The sequence below is a fragment of the Ascaphus truei genome, chromosome 1 (assembly GCF_040206685.1).
Source record: "Ascaphus truei isolate aAscTru1 chromosome 1, aAscTru1.hap1, whole genome shotgun sequence".
Lineage (NCBI taxonomy): Eukaryota > Metazoa > Chordata > Amphibia > Anura > Ascaphidae > Ascaphus > Ascaphus truei.
Window position 1 is genome coordinate 94877466 of NC_134483.1, and position 23222 is coordinate 94900687.

Below are 23222 nucleotides of genomic sequence, written 5' to 3' on the forward strand. Positions count from 1 at the left end.
AGGCCAAAGGAGTTAATTAGATGGTCTTTAAATAGAGCTAACTAGTCTGCCAGTTACTCAGAAGGGGATAATTAACCAGCACAGCCACAAAATTAACAAAAATTGCTGATTCCCAATACAGAGGCATGTGTTTTGCTGGGGGGGACAGGGCTCTTGCTACATACAGTCAAATTGGTAGATATGGTGCTAGGAGTGAATCGCATACAAAACAATGTCTTGTAAGGAACACTCAATATCCAGGTAAGTGAATGATTTAAATTGTGACTTTTAATAGTGAATAATAATAAAAATGATATTGGACAAAAAAAAGACGTAAGTAATGGAAAAAAACAAACAAAATATAGCTGCAAGCGAATTAATTCCTGATAATCAAGGAATAAAAGTGGTGACTCCTGGCTATAATGGTATAATATATAGATCCGGGTCTGTCCGTGGTATACAGGAGACAAACCACTCCATAGTTGTCTACTCCATACAGTATGCATCAGGAGCTAAATAAAAAAGAACTTAGAAACCTCCTTGGGGAGGAAAAGATCAACAGCTAGAGTATTACAACATGCAAAGATAAGAGCACATAAGGAAACGTATAATATCATTTCCCACTAGCAGATTAACTGGGGTCAGCGTTCCGACGTCCAAATAGTGATTCCTTCACAAATTATTGAACCTTTTATTCGTGCAGCATAAGTTGTGAAACTATAGTTAGCTGCTTCGATGCCATAAGCACCAACATTCATTTGTAATCTCTGCCTGAAAATGTTACATACTTCACCATGTACAATGTCAGCTCTAAATAAGGAAAATGTTTTTATGTTATCTCACTTTTAACCGTGGTTTTCAGCTGTACTCTGTAGCATTTCGCTTTTGTTCAATCAATGGTTCAAAAATCCATTAAACCTAGTGATACTACAGTATGGTTAATTGATCGAAAGAACAATACAGAGTTCTTCAACTCTTTTGGCCTTAGGTATAATCTATATGCAGATAATATGCAGATATATCTATCAACCCCTATACTCACTCCTATAATCCAGTCCCAAGTTTCGCATTGCCTCATGGCTATATCCTCATGGATAGCACTCCGCCGTCTTAAACTAAGTATGTCTAAAACTGAGCTCATATTTCCCCCCAAACCTGGCCTAATATCCTCTTTTTTCATCACAGTAAACAGTACTACCATCTATCCCATCGCCAAAGCATGTTGCCTAAGAGTGGCATTTGACTCCTCTCTTTCCTGCTCCATTCACATAAACCGCATGGCTAAAATATTTTGCTTCTTCCTCCGTAATATTGCCAAGATCCACCCTATCCTTGGTCAATCAACAGCTAATGCTCGCCCTTATCCTCTCCCGTCTGAATTATTTTAACATACGGCTAACAGGCTTCCCTGCCTCATAACTTTCTCCTTTGCGATTTATCCAACATGTTGCTGCTAGAATCGTGTAACTTTCTCAGACTTTGCTCATCTCCTTAAATCCCTCTCCTGGCTTCTATATCAAATTTCGGATCACCTGAAAAGTTCTCTTCACCTTCAAAACTCTCCACTTCTGCTCCTACCTCCATATCAGGGTTGACCTCTCGTTATGCCCGTGCTTGTCTCCTGAACTCTACCCATAATTGTCTCCTCTCCTCCCCTTCCACGCTATGGCTCTCTCTCACCTTAGACCTTTTTCCTCACTGCCCCTTACTTGTGGAAATCCCTCACACTCGGTATATATGCCAAGCACCCTCTCTCCCCATCTTTAAGACGCACCTTAAAACTCACCGTTTAAATTAAGCACTTAAAAAGTCCAGGCAAATTTCTACTGCCCCTACCAGCCATTGTGGCCAAGTACAGTCACCTTTTCCCTCACCTCCTGTCTCTGTAAGTCACCCAACATACCACGTACAGTGTAAGCTCTTCGGGGTAGGGATATCCTTTCTTATTGTCTGATTTGTGTGTTGCACGTATTGTATTATAATTCCCTGTAATGTACGCTCTCTTTTGTAAAGCGCTGAGAATAAATAAAGTTATACATATATACACAGTTCTTCAACCATTTTGAAAAAAAGTTAAACCAGACCAACTGAAACACAGGCCCATTTTAAAGTCAAGTTCTTTATGTTTAAAATAAAATAAGTGTCTGTTTATGTTTATAAATGACAATCATAATGGGTGTAACCAAGTACTGTACTATCATATTTTTGAATTGCTGTTAGATTATTATTAATCTATGTTTGAGTAACATTAGTTAAAACATAGCCGGACACATCAGTTTTTAAGTTGTAATTTTTCATGTTACAATAAACATATATGGCCTGTTATGTACCCAACGTCAGAATGACACATTATTTATATATTCTGCATCCATTATCAGAACGCTCCCAGACCACTATCTCCTCTCCAGTATTGTCTCTTGCACATGATTGACTCAGGCTGTTGTCATAGATACTGTACACTGATCCTCCCACCTTATTAATCTTCTGTTAAATCAGCTCCCAATATGTTCCATTCATTGACACGTCGTGGGGAGAGTGCAATTTATATGTTATTGTCAAACAGGCAGGTTTTAATCTTTCAGATTTTGTAACCGGCACCCAGTTTCTCTGTAATTTGCTCTAATACTGTAATTGCGTCTCCTTACTGATCTCTACAGGATTCACTTCCACAAATGTTATGAATAAAACAGCTCGCCAACAGTCGCACAAGATGACTTAACATTTACAGGTGAACCTTCTAGAGAAATATATATATATATACATGTAGAGGTATCAGTACCGTGTTAGCCGAGCTTCAATAATCAAAAAATAAATAGATGATACCGTTCTGTGGCTAACAAAATGCTTTTATTTGTGCGAGCTTTCGAGATACACTGATCTCTTCTTCCGGCGATGTTACAATGAATGAAGCAAGGGTATACTTAAAAACAGTGTCTCTTGGAATGTTATCTGTGCTGGTCCTTCCCCCGGTGTGGATGTGTTTTATGGCTAGATGTGTCAAAAGGTTCCTGAAAGCAAGTGAAGAGAAAGTGTGTATGTGTATCAGTGTGAATAAAAATGAATGGAGAGCCCACAGTATATACAGTGCTTTACACAAGGTGTGAGTGGAGTGGGAGTGGATATAAATGGTGTGGGTGGGTGTGGAAATGTGAGAGTTTGTAGCACAACTAAAAGTGTGTGTGGATAATTTGTGGTCCCTATTGGTGTATAGGGATGGAAAAACAAGGAGTATTAGTATGTGTGAGAGACAGCTGTGTGTGCATACATATAGCACAGTATGTACAGACATGGCCTTTAGCGCTCATGGGAAGAGAGTTCACTAGTGTCAGTAATGACTCATAAAATTTCGATCTCTATTTAGGCCACTGCTAAGTGTCCCGAACAGTTGCATAAATTTGTATTCATGCAACCGTCTCTCTTTCGGGGTTTTAAGATTACCTTTGAGTATGGCAACCCTCAGATCGTTCATCTTATGGCCAGAGTCAGAGAAATTTCGCCAACTGCTTTATGCTTTACTGTGGAGGGTTTTTGTCACTTTTTTTACCCACCATAACCTTAATAATTGTGGTATATATATAACAAGAATGTTCAGGGCACTCAAAAGGGAAAAAGTAAAAGGAAAAAAACTTATCTGATCAGTTGTGGTGCTCACAGTGCGGCCAGGATCACCACCCAGCAACAAAAAATAGATAAATACTCAATATCAAAAAATCTGGAGCACTCACAAATTCAAAAAATACAATTTAAATACACAGGCATCAGGGGGTAATCGTTGCTTCTTTTTTCTGTGATTAACCCCTGATGCCTGTGTAGTTAAATTGTATTTTTTTGAATTTGTGTGCTCCAGATTCTTTGATATTGGGTATATATATATATATATATATATATATATATATATATATATATATATATATCAACTGTATGAGTATGTATCCCTTAGATTTGTGAAATGTATAAAGTGGAATTCGATCAACTACAAGGCATTGCAAGTCAATTGGAGTTTTCAGCGAATCGCAGCATTCAATGGGAATTTTCGCTGAAAATTTCCCAAATATCCAGTAAGTATCTAATAAAAGCCCTTTGAAGGTTAATGACAAAAAGGGATTTTCAACATTATTCTAAAGTTAGAAGAAAACATATTTGTATTTCAGCACTGACACTGAAGTTCAAGCAAGGTCGCTCTGTCTATGATAGTTGCAATTAAAAATAATTATTACCTGTGTAAGCCTGGGTCCGCAGTGTCACAGCAGGGCCCTCTCCCTAAGAGGATCAGAGATTTCCAATAGACTGCTGGAAGATCTTTTATTGCTGAATCTCATAAATTATTAACATAATGAAAAGGTACATTGTTTCTGAGCCTCAGCAGTAAAATATTTGGTCAAAGAAAAATATCATTGTAAATACATTGTTATTATGATATATTGCTTCACCTTATTATTAAACAACAACATTCACTTATTCTGCTTATTGGTGTTTTTGTGACATGGTAGCAAACTACAGATTTAGGGCATCACGATGTTCTCCCAGACACAGAATATATAGATTAAGACTTAGAATATCACAGTTTCCATAGGATTTAGTTGGCGTGCAATACAACAATATATCCAGATTCCTAACACATCACAGCAGAGTAAACAATGAAGCCTTCTACATTATATCATATGATACACAGGGGCCTATGTACTAAGGAAATGTAGGAGCAGAATTGGAGCAAATTGTGTCATTTTTGTGTTGCGCCTCGTTGCTCCAATGTACCAACGATTTAGCTCCGCATTTTGCAACGTGTGCGTCAGCTTGTGTTCTGTGGCATGTCAATAGGAGGGGTTAGGGAAGAGTTACATAGCTCACAGATTATAATGAGATGCATCACACTTTGTACGTCACTTTTTCTGCTTTCAATCCCCAACACAAAAATCTGCCAGGTTTGAGGTGACGTTAACTTTGTTGCTTAAAAATGTGCACCTTATGTAAGAAACTGGAGGAACCAGTTGGTACATATGATCATGTTGGAGCAGTCTCAAAACATGATTTTCTGTAGTGTATGTTGATACATAGGACCATAATGTATTTATAAAGGTATTACAAAGAAATGAAAAAGATGAAATCCATATTCTGTAATCAGGGCCACCGACAGGGGGGGGGACAGACAGGACTGCTGCCCCAGGTCCGGCCTCCCTGCAATCCTACAGTTCTCTTACTGCAGGCGAGATGGGCCCTCCCCTTCCTGGCTGCTGCCCCCATCTGTCCCTCCCCTCATGCAGGACTGGAGGGCCCTACCTTTTCCCTGGCACCACCGCCATATGTCCCTCCCTTCCCCAGGCCATCCATTCCCCAGATTTCCCGGGGCCCAGGACTAGAGTTACAACCGGTCTCCCCCCCCCCTGTTGTCGATAGTCTTGCGAGCCCCCCCATTTCACACGTCGCGAGCCCAATTTATTTCCCCACCTCTTCCCATATATTTTTTTCCCCTCCGCCTCACTCCCCTCTCACTCTCCCCCCTCCATCAGTTACCCCGCTCTCACTCGATCCCTCCCTGTCTCACCCCTGTATCTCACTCTTACTTCCTCTTTTCCTCACTCACACCCTCTCTTATACTCCATCTCTCCTCTCACTCTCCCCCTCCTCCATCAATTACCCTACTCACTCAACGCCCCCCCCCACACAATACCCCCCATAAAAAACATACCAAAAAAACTCCCCAAATATAAAAAAACCTACCCACCTCCCAAATAAATATAACCCCCCACCCCCAAATACATATGAAAAAAACACACCCCAAATACATATTAAAACAACTCACCCACGAATACATATTAAAATAAACACTCCTACTTCACAAATACCTATAAAAAATACCTCTCACTCCCGAAATACATATAAACCCCCAACCCTCAAATACATATAACCCCCAAATGTAAAAAATCTCCCCCACCCCCAAATACATACACTAAAACACCCCCAACCCCAAATACAAATTTTAAAAAACACCCCAACACCCAAACAAATAAAACCACCCCCCATACATATAAACCCCACCCCCGAAATACATATGACCCCACACCCAAATACAAAAAATCCCGCCACCTACATATAAAAAAAACAACCCCCAAATACATATCACTGCCCCCACCCCCAAAATACATATAAAAAAAACCTAAATACATATAAAAATAAAACACCCCCCAATACATATTTAAAAAAAACACCCCAAATATATAACCCCCCTCACCCCCAAATACATATTAAAAAAACAACCCCCCCAAATACATATAACCTCCCCCACCCCCACCTCTCAAATACATATACCGTATTTCCTCGATTGTAAGGCGCCATAGAATGTAAGACTCACCATTGATTTAGCACTTTAAAAAAATCGACGGAATACGGTAATAACAATTTTCATGGAAACAACAGCAACCTCCTGCTCAGCCAATCAGAAGCATGGTGAGCAGGCAGAACGAGCCAATCGCAGGCGGGGGCATGGCTACATCCCCGGATGGTTGAGAAAGAGTGAGCTCAGTGTTGGTGGGAGGTTTGAACAGGATAATTTATAGAGTGATTAGGGAGCATGGTCTCTGCTGCATCGAGCTATTCAGGGCTCCACATGCCCAGAATTAACCTTCCCCCTCCACCAGTGGCAGGTAACCCAGCAGCCTCCCCCCTGCGGCGGCTCCGGCTTCCCGCCCAGCACTCCAGCAGAGCCCCCTTGCAGACTCTATTTATTTATTTTTAAAACATCGATTCTAAGACGCACCCCGATTTCAGACATGTGAAAATGGGACAAAAATGTGCGTCTTAGAACCGACGAAATATGGCAAATAAAAAAAAAAACACAACTACAACCCATTCCCCAAATACATATTTATAAAAATAAAACACCACCCCCCCAAATACATATCTCCCCCACACTCCCAAATACATATAAACCTTTTCCCCACCCCCCAAATATATACAAAATACAGACTTACCTTGCGGATGGTCTCCGGCCCCTGGCCGGGTCCGGCTGCTGGTCCTCTAGTTGCCGCTCCCTCACTGACTGTCTCACACCGAGCTTCTGACGTCAGCGCGTGCTGGGCCTCTCTCGCATGCCCGGTGCGCGCCGGAAGCTGAGCCCAGCATGCTTGTGGCGCGTGCCGACGTCAGAGAGGCCCGTCACGTGCCAGCATCAGAAACTCAGCGTGGGACAGTCATTGAGGGAGGCCCACAGCTGGGGGAAAGCTGGGCCCAGCAGGAATTAGAGCACCGGCAGGTGGACACCCCGCAGCCACCGGGCCCAGGACACTTGTCCCGGGTCTCTCCCCCACTGTCGGCAGCCCTGGATATATTATAATTACTAGACAACTCCCTTGTTAAGGAGATATGTGTATGTGGTGCCCGGGAGTTTGAGACAGAGCTCTCCCCAGAGCTAAGTGCGCAAACTTTTCCCCATGCACACCCCTGCCTGCTCTCCTCTGCGCCTCGCCCCCCACTGCTCAACCCTGGCGTCAAATGACGCGCAGGTCATGTGACATCACGCGGCATCATTTGTCGGCGTGTTACCAGGACGACGCATCGCTGGAAGGTAAGTGTATTATAGAGGCCTCACGCGGTCCCCCGGCATTTAATTTAAATGCCTTGGGGGAGGGCGCGGGACCTCTAACAGCCGCGCTCCCCCACCCCCAGAAAATCTAGCCCCCCCCCAGTTTGCGTACCGCTGGTCTAGAGGCTACCATGGTAACGTCAAAAGCTAGAGATTAAGAAAACCATGGATTTGAACACTAAAAACCTTTTTCCCCCCAAAGAGCAGGACATGCTCTGGGGGGCAGTAACAACATTTAACATAAGTTAACGTCATATTGCCTTCTGGGGTCGGTGGTGGTGGGAGGAGATGCTTTATAATAGGGGTACACAACTCCAGTCCTCAAGGGCCACCAGCAGGCCAGGTGTTAAGGGTATCCCTGCTTTAGCACAAGTGGCTCAATCAGTGGCTCAGTTATTTTGATTGAGCCAACTGTGCTGAAACAGGGTTATCCTTAAAACCTGGCCTGCTGGTGGCCCTTGAGGACTTGGAGTTGTGCACCCCTGCTTTAGAAGAAAACTCTCAGCCATGTAGTATCCTATTTTTAATGCTTAATTCATAAAATGAGATATGATACATATCTTTCAAACTGTCCAATTTCAACCAACACAAAGAGAAATACAACAGACTATACAATGCCTGCTGGTAATAATAACTTTATTTCATATACTGTGTAGCGGTCATGTAAAATGGCTACAGTCATCTCTCCTGCTGACAGTAAGGCCTGGTAAGTTGTGGGCATGCCAGCAGTAATTATGGAGGTTTGCCCTCACACCCTGGTGGAGTGCCCTGTGTATGGATGGGAGTAGTCACATGCTCTGACTCCATGGTTAGTGATGTCAGAGGTGTGTCAGCTTCCAGAGTGTACATAAGGCACAGCACTGAGTCTAAAGTTAGTTCTGCGTCCAGTTCTGCTAAGAGGAGGAGGAGTTCTGGCAGGAGTTCAAGTTCTAGTACTAGCCTGAGTTACTGAGAGTTCTAGTTATGTTATAGTAACTGAAGAGGAGACTGTGTCCAGGGACCTGGCACAGGGCAGTGATCCCTGCGGGGATAGGGAATCCCTATCTAAGGAGAGATACACCTTTTAAAGGGAGGCACTGACTGGACATGAGTGGCTAGATATCTACTGCGAGGGGCAGCTAGCCCACTCAGGCAATAAAGATGTTCTCAATCACAAACCCTCTCGTGTACATGTGTGGAGTGAATGTACAGAGAGGAGCACCACGAAGGAGTTCCTCAACAGGATCATCCCCATGCGGACGCAGGGACCCTGATGAGGTGCAGGCTCTGCACTGGAACTAGGTGAGACTCAGCACACTACCTCAGCTGCCTGTCTGGACGGGTCCTCCCCATACACCATCATGCGGGAGACTCAGGAGTCCTGTTGCCAACAGGTGCACCACCAGACACTACCACACTGTAATGGGGGCCGGTTAGACCACAGGGGCCAATGTGAGATTGGGTGGGTCAGGCCGGTTCACAAAAACCGTTACATTTGGAGGCGAGCTGCTGAGATCAGATCTGTCATCAGGACAGGCTCTAGCTAGGCACACTGGGAAACAGGGAGAGTGTCTGCTGCCACTTTGTGCTGCGTAGGGACGGACCTAGGGGTGGTCAGGGGGCTGACGGGATATTGTCAGTTCGCAGGGACAACCTAGGGGCCTGAAAGGAGTGAGGGGTTTGGAGCCGGACTATAGCTGACCGAGTCACCTTGAGGTAGTGCTAGTTGGTAGGATGCCAGAAGGGATAGCCTGTTAACTTGGTCAGGAATCCTGGAGAGGGTCTGCGCTAGGCTGACCAAGAGAGGTAGACGCTCCAAGTACTGCATGGCAGAGCCAGAGTACTCTAGCCCATTCCAGACACTTACCATAGGGAGCACAGACTGGGAGGAAGGAGTCACAGCAGACACTGAGAGAGTGAGCCTAGCCTGAGGTAGTGCAACATGAGTCCAGCCTAGATCAGGTACACATGTGGTGGTGCATCTGAGCAATCTTTATTGTACTGATGTGGAGGCTGCCCCGCAGAGCGGAGTCCCATGTACGATAACTGTTACGAGAGAATGGAGGATCCGCGTGGTGCGGAGAACACAAAATGGCGACCAGAGGGGACATGATGGGGAAGGCACCCGTGGCGTGCGCCCCACTGAAGAGCAAACAGTCGCCGAATTATCGTTAACCAATCTGCTCTGGAGCGGAGCGAAGGCCGTGGCTGCCCCGTTTTTATCCTGTCTGGGACACCGAGGGGCCACCCTTGAAGAGTGTGAGGAAATTGTAATAATTGGGGGAGAACCCCGCGAGGAGAGCAAACAAACTGACTTTTTGGGCTTAAAAGTCAACCAAAATGGCGGTTCCCGCTTGCTAGGGAAACCGCATGGGACAGTCACAGAGGAAAGGGCTGATGCAGAACTTGCAAAGAGCTGGCCAGGAATGGCGCGAACAGCAGAGCCCCGCCCTGATGGGGGGCATGGCGCGAAAGCTATGGCTGCGCCGTCATGGACAGTGACTCACTCGGCCCCAGTGCTGAGTCAACCGCTTAGTCTATGGGACCCTCCCCTGATTTCCACCAGGGGGAGTGACTTTCAACTATGGCCTGTGGGAATGCACCCACTGGGCCCAGGGACTGATATCCAGACGGCGCCACTACAAAAAGTAGTTCCGGCCGCGGAAATGATTTGCAAGAAAGAGGGATTTTTTGCACGCAAAGCCGCTGCAAGGAGAAGGCGGGAACTAGCCGCGGGAAAAGAATCCAGCTCTGAGGAGGAAACTGGCGTGAAAACGCAGACCGCGCCCACCAGGATTGAGAGAGGCGCGGCCTTAATTAAGGGGCATGATATTCCCCTGTGGGACCCGCCCATAATTGCAAACCCTGGGGGCGGGTTCCAGCTATGTCAGCGGAAGGAGGAGCCGAAGCAGGAAGTGGCTGGCCCAGAAGTTTCTACCGGTCAGTCACGAGGAACCACTGACCTGGAGAGACCCACACTGAAAGTGGTCCCCACAAAGAGAATGGCCTGCCCCTCCGCTGTGGGAACTATGGTCTCCACCCAGCCCTACTCAGTACCCGGCGGGCTACTAGTAGTAAGGGTGGCTAACACCGAGACGGTGGTCGGGCTCTGCCTACAATGCGGGCTGCCCGGAGGCACTGTCAACACGGCGGCACGTTGCCCACATTGCGGGACATTATATCTGTGGCCCATGCCCACATTTATACCCATTCAACCTGCTGACCCCCGGGGAACATGGCTAAGCGCTCCGCCGAGTCCCCTGGCGCACTATGGCTCAACCGTGCGAGTCCCGGAGAAAGGGGACTGGAGTCGACCAAGTCGGCTGGGTCAGTAGCGACCGAGGCGGTCGGGTCACTCCCCGACTGCGCAGAGACAAGAATTTCGCCACGCTCGGTGACCCCGAGATCCGGGAAGGGAGATTACTCAGATGAGGACCTCCGTGAACTAGCGGCGGTGAAATCGGGATCCCAGAGGGACACAGGACGGACGACACCCCGTGGGGTGAGTGGCAGCTGTCAGAAAGACAGAACGTCCCCCGCAGATCGGCGAGCCGAGAGACGGAGTCCCTCCGCCTCAGAATGTGGCGGCGACGGACGAGAGACGCCGGCACCCCTGCGGACGGGTAAGAGGAGTCCCTTCACTTACCTTGCCCCAGCAGACGGTGTAGGAGCAGAAGGGCCGTGCCAGGCCCGAGGCGCACGTGGAGAGACGGCATCACTTCCGGTGAGGACGACGGCGGAGCTTCCGGATGTCGTCATCGAAGAAGAGATCCCGAATGGGGGTCCAACCCGCGATGACGGTGTTTCCGGTTCCGGGGAGGACATCACTTCCGGTGGCGACAGCGGAACCGCTGGGAACAAAGCAGCGATGCTTCGGCGATCGGGGGAAGGTCCCCGATCACCTCCAAGGCCCAGAAGTTGGATCGGCGATCCAAGGACTGAGGAGGGTGAGATATCCTCATTGGACCAGTCTACGGACAGCCAGGAACGGGTCGTAACTCCGTGGGGTCCTATCACTCGCCCCTATGCCCCATCCCCTGGCCTAGATAAAGCCCTTGCCCCTGTCACCTGTTCCACGGGATCTCCGCCTAGCCTGGAACTCATGGACATACCTCGGGGGGGAGGAGAGACGGACTGGGGAAAGACAGCGCAGTGGCGCTACGGAGGGCGATTCTAGGGGAGGGGGAGAGTTGAGAGTGGCCGCGGTAGGCCGGTGGTTGCCCCCTGCAGTTCCTGAACCGGTAAAAAAGGCTCCGGGATCTTCCAGGTGGTTTCTACCGCGATCGGCACGGTCGTCTGGGGTATTTTCTCTGGATGATGATAGAGAGTCAGGGGGGTCAAATAAATTTAGAGAGAACCGTTGGTGGGCCCCACTATTCGAAGGATACTCCGCCTGGATGGACCGCACTCGGTTCCTCATCCGGCGAGAAGATGTAGTGGATTACTGGTGGGCTGTGGGAGAATTCACACCTGAACAAAGGGATAGAGAGTTGCAGGAGCGGTGGCTGCAGATTGAGCATAGGGAGATAGAACCCATGGGTCCTAGCATCCTATCAGACCCCGTGGACCCTGATGAGCCCCTATCATGGGTGTTACCTGGGAGGGCAGGTAAGGCTGACCTGACCAGGATAAGTAGGGCCGAGAGGACCATAATGGCTCGGTATAAATCATCCCACGGGTTGGAGTACCCGTATGTCCCTGAGCCTCTTATGGACGAAATAGAGGAAAACAGAGATAGGTGGCTTAGGGAGGCCATTGAAATGCATTTAGTAGGAAGAGGAAGTGCAGTAGTAGGGAAGAAGGCAGAGGAAAGGATAGAGCACTTAGTGCGTGTATGGGGCATTGGCAGAAACATTTATAAACACAGGGTGACATATAGGCCCGAGAGGGGACTGCCTAGGCACTATCACGTCACGGTCATAGACATGGGCGGTAGAGAGGTCAAGAAACCTGACCCGAGTCACTATTTTTAGGGGGTACTAATACATTACGCGGGTTCGTGGCTGCTGGTCGGGGCGGGCTTGGCGGAATGTACTGTAGACATTTTGTTATGTACCATGGAAATTTGTATGTGAAGTTAACCTAATTATGTGTTGTATTTCAGTGCTTCCTGGAAAAGGGTATACAAATTTAGGTCCCAGCGAGGACGATGGGATTCACCAGGGGGAGAATGTAGCGGTCATGTAAAATGGCTACAGTCATCTCTCCTGCTGACAGTAAGGCACACTACCTCAGCTGCCTGTCTGGACGGGTCCTCCCCATACACCATCATGCGGGAGACTCAGGAGTCCTGTTGCCAACAGGTGCACCACCAGACACTACCACACTGTAATGGGGGCCGGTTAGACCACAGGGGCCAATGTGAGATTGGGTGGGTCAGGCCGGTTCACAAAAACCGTTACAACTGTATAGCGCTTTTCTCCCAGAGGGATTCAAACCACTTCACTACAATACAGCATGCAGTACAGAATTCTTCAGGCACAGTCCCTGCTCTGATAAGTTTACAATCTATACCCAGTCTTCGACTGAGCCACATGTGCTGAACAGGGATATCCTGAAACCGTGATCTATTGGTGGCCCTTGAGGACTGGAGTTGCCCCCCTTTGATCTATACTTATGTCATTGGCACATGGGGATAAAGTGACTTGTGCAAGGTCACAAGGAGCCGACACTAGGCTTTGAAGCTGGCTCAGTCTCATTCATTTCAGAGTCAGTGCCTTTACTCATTGATCTACTCCTTTAACCCTCAATAGAAGCCTCAACAGCTCATTGAGATCCCATACCTAAACAGGTAAGATAATGCAGGAGTGCCCATCATGTTAATTTTAAGCGTCTTCAAGAAGATTTCCTCTTCCTATTAAGTTTGTGGCCACAGCTCTGTAACAGGGATATTGGCATGACTTGGGACAAAGAAAGCAATGACCAAACAACGATTTTGCTGAAAAATGTAAAGTATAAATCCCCTGCAAAAAAAAACATTGCAAGCCCCAGTTCTGCGCCTTTTAAACTTTGTAAAATAGTCCTTATTAAAAAACGGTCCCTCACACTAAACTGCCCTATCCAATTCTTTGTGATCACCTCGACACCTGTTCAGGAGGTGCTGTGGGTGAAAATAACAGTGAAAGCCACAGCCGCCTTCAATGCTAGGAATGCAATGCGTCACTGAGACTGTCCTCTTAATTAAGAATCACCAGCAATCATTTTGTTAGAGTCACTCTCCCCCCCACCCACACACGGTCAGAAAATCACCCCTTTCATTTCTCTTGAACCATAAGGACAATATAGGCCCATATGCCCTAAACGGTGCTATACCATTAAACACCTGGTGAAGGGACGACTTCGTACATATGGCTCATAGCCTCCTCCCGGTGCACAATCGGTCTGGGTAATTATCCTTAATGAAAACTTCACATTTATTTTCATTTTTTTTACAAATAACAATAGCTTTTCTTATTCGCAGATATGGTTCTCAGTCACCCGTTTCCTATAACAACAACAACAACAACAATCTTCCCTCTCTGTCAAGGCACCAATGGGAAGGAAAGAACTGCGATTAGATGTCAACCAAATGGGAGTAACTAATAAAAGGGGAAACACTTCACAGTTTTGAGTTACTAGGTTTATAAACATACACTACTTGGATGACATTTTTTAAATGCGTGTAAGTGCCTGCACGTAAAAAGAAGACAATAATCAACCATCTTTAACTGCCTAAACATGTCACAGACACGGGCTCATTTTGGTACTAAAGAGGTAACCTATTGTACAGTAATTAGGTCGGGTGGGCCATAAGCAGGGAATAATTATGCAAACTAAAAGACTGATGGCTAATAAACTGCGCACAAAATTGTTCCATCATTCCACTAAATTGTATCTTAATTGATAGATTTAGCATCTGTAGACAAATTTTCCATCTGGACTGTAAGACTACAGAAATTTCATCTGCCTCTTTGGGTTATTAGTCTAGAAATAAAGGCGTACGTTAATTAGCATTCATTAATTTGGGAACTGATTTTTATGTATAATGATTATTGAATTATAAAATACTCAAGTTTACTGTTGTTTAAACTATATTTGTTTTAACATAAGCACATTATACAACCATATCATTGTTTTCCTGATGTAAGCCCCTGTGTGATGAGCTCACACACTTTCACACTGTCCCCTGGCAGGTTTCTCTACAATGTGCTCTGCCAATAATAATAGCTGTGGACGAGGAGGCACTATGGAGCGAGGAGCCTTTTAAAAAAGGGGCAGCCATACTGGATTCGATCTGCGCGGACTTGAGTGCTAGAAGGTTCAATTGAGGTCTGCAGTGAGTGCACGTGTCAGCAGGAGCAGAGATCTACAGGTTCAGACTTGGACAAGAGATCAAGCGCCGCCTGAGGGGACCCTCAATGGCTACAAAAGCACAGTAGTACTGAAGCACCCTTTTTGAAGAACAGGCCTGCAACAGGTTCAGTACACTACAAGCTCCCATGGTGTGCCGGCCCCATTGCAATATACTTAAATGACTTGCCTAGGCGCCACGATATCCAGGATTGGGTGGATATTACATCACTGACATTGATTCACACCCGCGCAGCGTTTTTGGGGATTGTGTAGTACATAACCGGTATACCTTGTGTAGTGATCCTCACTTGAGGAGCACAAGGTTACCAAGTGCAGTAAGGTATAAATAAACTAGTTATATTACCCATACTGTGTCTGTATTCTTCCTGCCGTCTGACCGTAGGACACGTGTGGCTCAGTAGGTTATGAACAACGACTCAGGCCCCAGCCTCCACTATAATTATAAGTCTTAGTTAAAATTAGGAGGTGTTATATTGGCGCTGCTAAGATTTTTATTTTATTTTTCCAAATTGGTGTATATAGGTCAGACAAGGGCATGGTTAAAGTATACCCAATAGCTGGTTTCACCCAGAAAAGTTTTAAGTATGTACTAGAACATTCACTCTATAGTGCCCCATACAGCGTGTAACTTCAGTTCCTCACCATGAGTGTGGCCATTTTAAGTTAATCGTGAGCGCAGGACAGCCTGGATTGTAACAAAGCATTCATCCTAACGGTCCCAGACACAGCTGATGTGGTTATTAATGGAGTGCTGGGAGCTGCACCCCTGTGAGGAAGGGCCCAAATAAAAGGAAACATGTTGTACTGTAGCACCAAGACTGCATATGTGCTGTGTATGCATGAGGAAGATATTGATCCTGCTCATATGTCTACCAGTATTGCGGGGAGGGAAAATTCAATGTGGGATATCACTGTTGGTTGTGACCCTTTTGCTGGCCCTAGAAATCCCATCAATCACACTATTGTAGACAAGTTCCGAGAGTTCCCAGCTATGGGAGCCACCATGGAAGAGCTTGACAGTGAATTGTACCCTGCTGTCCCTACAGTACGTCCACCAAGGACACCCCCTCTACCTCACCATTCCACTCATTATCCATGGGACAATTAGTGGAAAAATCCATGCAATCCCGGCAGGGAGTCAGCTACTATTTGTGGCTACAGACCTTTTCAGGTGAAAAGCCTACTCAACCTGGAGAGGACAATTTTGAGAACAGTATAGAGCAGGCCACACAGATGGTGCAAGAATGGGGGTGGGGGGGGGGGGGAAATCAGAGCACGACAAGAGAGTCTGGATTGCGGAAAGCCTCAAAGGCCCTCATTGGCTATAGTAAGGGCAGTTAGAGAAGGGAAAGACGCCGTCACTCCTGGCACCTACCTGCATGCCTTAGAAAGAACATTCGGTGCTACTGAAAGTGGAGAAGAGCTCTATTTCCAGTTCAGGGGGATGTATCAACAGGAAGGGGAGACATTATCAGAATTTCTACGCAGAGTAGAAGTGGCCCAGCAAAAATTTGTGAGGTAAAAAAAATGGGTCTCCGCTGACAGGGTTGATCGCACCAGAGTAGAACAATTAATAAGGTGGTCCCCAAGGGGGACATAATGACGCTATACCTTTGGCTCCGAGAACAAAAAGAGACACCCCCTAAATTCCTAGAGCTCCTAAGGGAGATAAGGGATGAGGAACAACAGATGGCTGTACGACTGCCCACTTGAGGTTACATAAGTATTGCGGCTAGCAGCTGGAGAGGATTCAGAGACAGTATGGTCGACGCACAGCCGTGGGGAAAAAAGACCCATCCAAATCTGGGACACCCGTACGGGGAAGTGCAGATCAGCAGGAATCTGACAAAGTAGGTGAGCTCCCTGGAACAGTACCAGAGCTCCTGGCCTCATTACAGATAAGAGGGGTGTCGAGAGTGGATTCTCGGCCTGATCGAGGAGAAAGGCCCAGGAGGACCCGCAGGAGACAGACCCTCTATAGAAGGGGGATGAATACAAGAGGACCCCCGAATCTGACGGACACTAGCCTTGACTTCTGCTATAAGTGTGGCGAAGAGGGACACTATGCAAAGGACTGTAGAAAATGAGACAATCTGCCAGTATGTGATTACGAGATTCATATGGTCCGAGCCTAACCAGGGAAACGGAAAAAAGAACCACATGGCAAGGCTTTGCAAACACTATCCCTGCTAACAGACCAGATTTATCCAACCTGCCTAAAGGCCTCCTTGGCCCATCGACCCGAGTGAAGGCAAAGATCGAGAGACAAGTATGCGATGTACTCCTGGATAGTGGGTCTCAGGTATCCATTATTTTTTTAACCCTGGTACGATTGCTACCTCAAATATCAGCTGTAGCAACCGCTGGATGGCTTAGCTGTGTGGGGCCTCAGTGATGCCAGCTACCCTTATCTAGGGTATGCAGTGGTGAAGCTCGAGTTTCCAAAGAAGATAACTGGAGTAGAAGAACTGTTGATGGTGGTGGCCCTCATATGTCTTGAAGTCTGTAGAAAGGAAGAAACTGGAGCCATAATTGGCACAAATGCCAATATTTTTGGAACTAACAAAATGGTGCCAGACCATCGGCGGAAACGATTATGGCCAGACATTGACCATCCATCCCTTATGTTTGAAGGTGTACCAGCGGGTGGAGAAAAAAGCCAGGGATCAGTGTGAGGGGCCCTTGGGGGAGGTCAAGTGGGCAGAACCCTGCTTTATGCAAGTGCCCCCCCAACAGCGGGATAACTGGAAAAGTGACACTCCAGCGGAATATAGAAGGGACCATGGTCATAGATCGTCCACCCCATGGAGGATACGCCTTCATGATGCTCGTCCTTTCAGGGAAAGATCACAGAGATTGGCCCCACCTGATATGGAAGATGCAAGTCGACATCTCCAGGAATTAATGGGGGCAGGCATAATCTCCAAATCCTGGAGCCCATACGCATCACCCATACTGCTGGCCAGGAAGAAAAATGATTGCGTTAAGAATGTGCATTGATTATCGCACGCTGGACAAAAATCCGAGGACTCGCCCGGCTTCGCCAATCAGAGGAGGGGGCCGGCTTAGGTACTGAGGACCTCCCCTGGATGGTGGAGCTGCTGGCAAGTGGAAAATTTGAACTTGGCAATTGTACTCGTGTCTACAGGGATCAGAGCCCATCCCGGACTTGGTAATCAGTCCTTCCCCTCTAACCATTTGTCCTGGTACTTAGGCGCTCCCGGCCTTAGTCACGACCCCGGATTTCTCTGCAGACAGCCCAGTTAAGTGAATATCTGGGTCTGCCTATAGAGAAATGCCAATAACATCAATTACAGTACTGACTTGCTGACTAACTGTATGGGGAACATGCTACACTCTAACATGGGGAATAAAAGTGCTTTTCTTTATTATACAATCCCCGGTCCCCTAAATATACAGTTCTCCCCCTTCCAGACATCAGACAATAAATAGCGCTTTTCTGAAAGGGGTTACACAAAACATTACAATACATTCCAGCCAAATGAGCCTCACAGAGGCTGCCATTAACCATGGTATTGGAGTAGTCAGCCAGGCTTTAACTTTATTATGTGAAGCTGGCTACATCTCCCCCTTCAAGATGCAGGCTCTGGGGAAGCTACCCCATCAGGTGGCTCCCCAAGCATGAAGACTCTTGAAGTCTTGTGGTCGAGGCTGGTGTTGTCCTGCTGGGAAAGTCAGTCAGTATTGCTGTGGCCCCTGCCCTTTGTAAAGTCCAAATCCTGAAGGGCAAGGCTCCAGTGCAACAACTTCCCAGTCTCCCCCGCTGCAACCCACAGCCAAGGGGGCTGTGATCCATGATCACCGTGCAGGGCTTTCCTACACGGAGGGCTGCAATTTCTCCAGAGCCCAAAATGTGTCCAGGCTTTCAGAGCTTGGAACGCTGCCCCACACTCGGGAGACCAAGCTACCAGCAGCCGCTTCTTGGTCACCTCAGTCTGGGACTTGGCCAGGGCGCTACACTGGGAAACAACCTCGATCTCCCCCTCAATGCTTCATTTCCCCTCCACAGAGACCCGTGGCCAGTCTGTGATTGCACCACCTGTGCTGAAACAGGGATATCCTTAAAACCTGACCTGTTGGTGGCCCTTGAGGACTGGAGTTGGCCACTCCTGGTTTAGCACAAAGATGCCAAGGACCCAAACAAGCATTTTTCCGATTGATGTAAAATATGACATTAGGCTTAGCAGAACAAAATCCCACTTAATGCTCCATATCTGCACCAATGAAACTTTAATAAATCACCCTATACAGTAAATGTTTTCACGTTCTCTAATGCAAACGATGTCATTGCCAAATAGGTATGAAATGTCGCCTTTTGATGATTACTATCAACTTTAACCCAGACCTGCATTATGTTTACATTTGATGTGAGACGGCCAACAAAAGCTTGCATAAATGTTAAGTATTTTTTCCCTTCCATCTAAAAAAACCAAAAAAAAAACAGAAGGCATTTTCTGCGCACAGATATTGCCTTTATTAATTTTACTATCTTCATAGTGATCACACAAGCCTCAATGTAATTTTCAGAACTCATTAAAACCTGCCTAAACTCATTTGTCAGAAGTGAGAATAAATCCCTTATCTTATTACTGGTTATGGGGGATATATAAAGATATATTTTGTTCAGATGCAGAGAGAAGAAGAAGATGGGTAATGAGGTAAAACAAATCCATGATTCATTGTCCTTCATTAGGGATGGTTCCTGCAAAACTCTGGCTTGAGAAAAACGCATAATTAATTTATTTAGCACAGGTGGAAAATAAATTGAAAGTACACCTAGGTGTCTCTACAAATAAGGTGTGAGAAAATAACATGTTTTATCATTGCTCTCTATTTCTATGAGCATCTATCATCCTTTTGTACTTTTCCTACAGAAATAAAAAGGCAGAAATCAACTGGTATTACAGGGACTGCAAAGATTCACATCCATACTACTGCTGCTACATTCATTGCTGACAATATTCCAAGTGACTTTAACATAATAAAGGTTCTGTGGCAGATTCGAAAAAATGCTAAAATGTAACAAACATGCACGCCAAACTCTTGAAACCATATTTTAGTAAGAGATATACAAGATATATGTATGTCTTTATTTATATAGCGCCATTAGTGTACATAGCGCTTCACAGTAGTAATACACGTGACAGTCATATAAGATCTATTATTTACACACAGAAATAGAGTTACTCTTTCTAAAATTAGTTCCCTTTTATTTCAAATGAAAATAGAACTATGATGGTTGAAATAAAGATGACTGACACTGTGGATCTGTAAATATATATATATTTTTTTAAGTATTCCCTAATACCATCACTGATCATTAAAAACCGTAGCATAGATTGGGCCCATACTTATGAGTAATCTCAACCATAGTTTTTAGTTGAACTGGTTCACCTAAAAGTCATGTTGCTGGTTCTATAAAAATATATTTAACACCATACTTTACTAGCGCTTGATGCAATAATGTAATTGTCCAAATATAAGACTTAGAAGTTATACTTACAATAAACTAGTCGGCCATACAATTTAGTACTCAGCTGAGTGTAAACTACAGAGACACCCTGAAAAGTGCTTGCTGGAGAAGGCATGAGTTTGAGGCACTGGTCTTTGAAGTTGGAGCCCTCCGGTCAGGACCCAAAGCCAACTACTGCTTATCACCTTGGACAAGATTACTTTATGGTCGATGTGATCAAGGCACTTTAGCTTTAAAGTGTGATTTCCATTGATGGGATTAATTGTACTGCACTATGCAAGTGAACGTGTATTACTTACAACATCAGCTGCTTGATATAGGCCAAGAAAATATATGCAACCTCTGAATACTGTAGAGTGCAGTAGCGATATAATCTATCAAAAATGTATTTTAGTTCTGGTGCTAGGTGCTTTTAAACTCTGTCTTCCAGTTAGTATAGTTAACTGGTGCTGAGACATTACAACATTGTTTACTGACTCTCTTAAATGGAAGCATTAAACAAATAAAGCAGAATTCAGCTAAAACAACATGGAAAAATATATGATGGCTGTGCATTGAGGGAAAGATATAGTGGGCTGCCTAAATGGGACTAAAAAAGTCTACATTTTTAAGTCTAAAGCTGCTTAATGGTGCAAACATCCCTTGCCCCAAAATGTGTATTTTGACACATTCAGTGGTTGAGGGACATACAATGAATTGCACATTACCAGTAATCTCTTTGCTGCCAGAGAAAGAAGCACTGCCATGCACTGCAAGTCCTTCTAGCAGCATATAAGGAAAATGGCTCAACAAGTGGATGATGAATCTGGGCACACAATTTATTCCAGAGTAGTACTTGTAATTGGTTAGAAGCACCTTTTTAGGATAAAGAGGAAAAATAAGGGACTTGTGGAGAAAAGAAAAAAGAGGGAAATTAAAAAGCAAAAAGCGAGGTGTGAATAGGACAGACATTTATCTCAGAAGAGAGAAGTGTGGAAGGAGATAGTGGATACATAATAAATAAGGTAAAAGCAGAGGGAAAAGGCAGTTTGGTATAGAAGTCATCTCCTTTAACCCAACTGCAGGCTATTCAGATGGAATCAATGAAATACTGTACACAAACGAGTTGCAGATTCATGCTTGGAGCATACAGTATGTACAGTGATTGATGTTTTTTGCCCAAGTCTTTTGAGCCATGTCAGATACAGTCTGGGGATCCTTTTGAGGTAGAAGTGGATTATTTTTTTAAACCGCCTCAATAAAACAGGATAATTTACAGATTCATATATTGGGGGGAGCTGAACCATTGCTGACTAACTTTGCAGATAATTAGCGGAATATTATATAATGTTCTACTTTCTCCCCAATAAAAGTCACACCATGCTAGTGTAATTCAACAGAGGATTAAAAGATTTCTCTAATTTTCACAAATAGTAACTTTTGCGTGTTGGCCAGAATGCCTGCAGCTCAATGTTGCTCTGATTGTATGAATGCGGGTCCCTTACTGTTGTCCATGAGCAATGTCCTCCATAAAATCACATGTATTCAACTATACCCGAGCTCCTGGCAATGTCAGCAAGCATGAACTAACTGCTTACTGCAGCCAATGCTCCTCAATCATCCATCAAATCAAAGGTACCAAGGTTGGGGGATAAACTCTCATCACATCTGTCACATCTATATACAGTAATTGCAGCCTTTTCACTTCAGCACTTCCCAGTGGAAGATGCCTAAGCATGAGTTTGGAAGTCAGTGCATGTTGCAGCACCATGCAAAGCACACATTGCATGATCATACAGTATGGTTTGGTCGTCCAAGCACAAGACAGGGCAAGACTTCACACCTCCCCACACAGCTACTGTACACCTCACACGAAGTCATCAAATAAAGAAAGTTCACGGCACCTGACTTTTTATTTTTCTTGCATAAACGAAAAAGACATACAGCAAAGGAACTTACCTGGTTTTAAATATCAGCCCAAGTCACCAGGGTGATAGCAGAGGTGGGGTCAGCAAAAACCATCACAATTCTAAGACCCATTTATGCAAAAGTGGCGTTTCCCCCCCTTTATCTGCCTCTTCCATCAAGTGGTTTAGGGTGGAGGGCAACGGTGTGTCCCAGTCGTGAGGGCAGATCCAGCCACTTTTCCAGCAGCTCCTATCTGTAGAGGGGGTTTTGCGCGGCTGTCACCCAGGCGGTCAGTGAGGTGTCACTTCTTTGCATTGCAGTGGTGGTGCTGGGACTGCTCGCTCATCTACTGAGCTAGTTACTGCTGCTCTGCAGCCCACCACCGCCTCCGCTTCCACCTCCGCCTCTGCAAGTCTGTGCATGGGAACCTGCTGCAACTCACAAGTGGCAAGCGAGGAGCTCGCACACACAGCCTGCCAGGGAAATCTCCCCTTCCTCCTCCCACTGTGGAAGCACAAGATACAGAGCTTCCCAAACATTTGGCTTGCAATCTATTTCATTGTTTTCTCACTTCATTTCATTTGATATATTTGGGCGTGGGAATAGTAGGGGAATATTGTGTGTGTTTTATAGGGAGTTTGGGGTTAATTTTGGTGTTTAAAACCCGTTTTTAGAAAGAGAGGCTGCAGTGATTTAACCGAGCACAGCCCTACTCTGACTGGGCTATAACTGCAGCTTCAACCCCTATCCCCTCCCCCATCTCTGGTTATTTGTTTTTGCTCATTTACTTTCTTTTTAAGTTGATTTGTTTTTCATTTAATTTGACAGCTCTGTTTAAAAAAAAAAAAAAAAAGGGAGAATTGAGGTCTCCCTACCTGCTAGGAAGAGAGGATTTAAGGGAGGAAATAACAAGGAGAACTATGTAACTGCAGTGTTTTAAAACGTGGTCTT

At 45.6% G+C, this 23222-nt stretch overlaps 1 protein-coding gene across 1 annotated transcript in view; it reads right to left on the reverse strand.

Moving 5' to 3' along the window:
• The window catches only part of ANKRD34B (ankyrin repeat domain 34B), an 88140-nt gene extending 65480 nt beyond the window's left edge, over window positions 1–22660 (reverse strand). The window contains exon 1 of the mRNA XM_075592287.1: window positions 22323–22660. The gene's annotated coding sequence lies outside the window, so the exon portion shown is untranslated. The remainder of the gene's footprint in view (window positions 1–22322) is intronic.
• Between the last annotated feature and the right edge of the window lie 562 nt (window positions 22661–23222).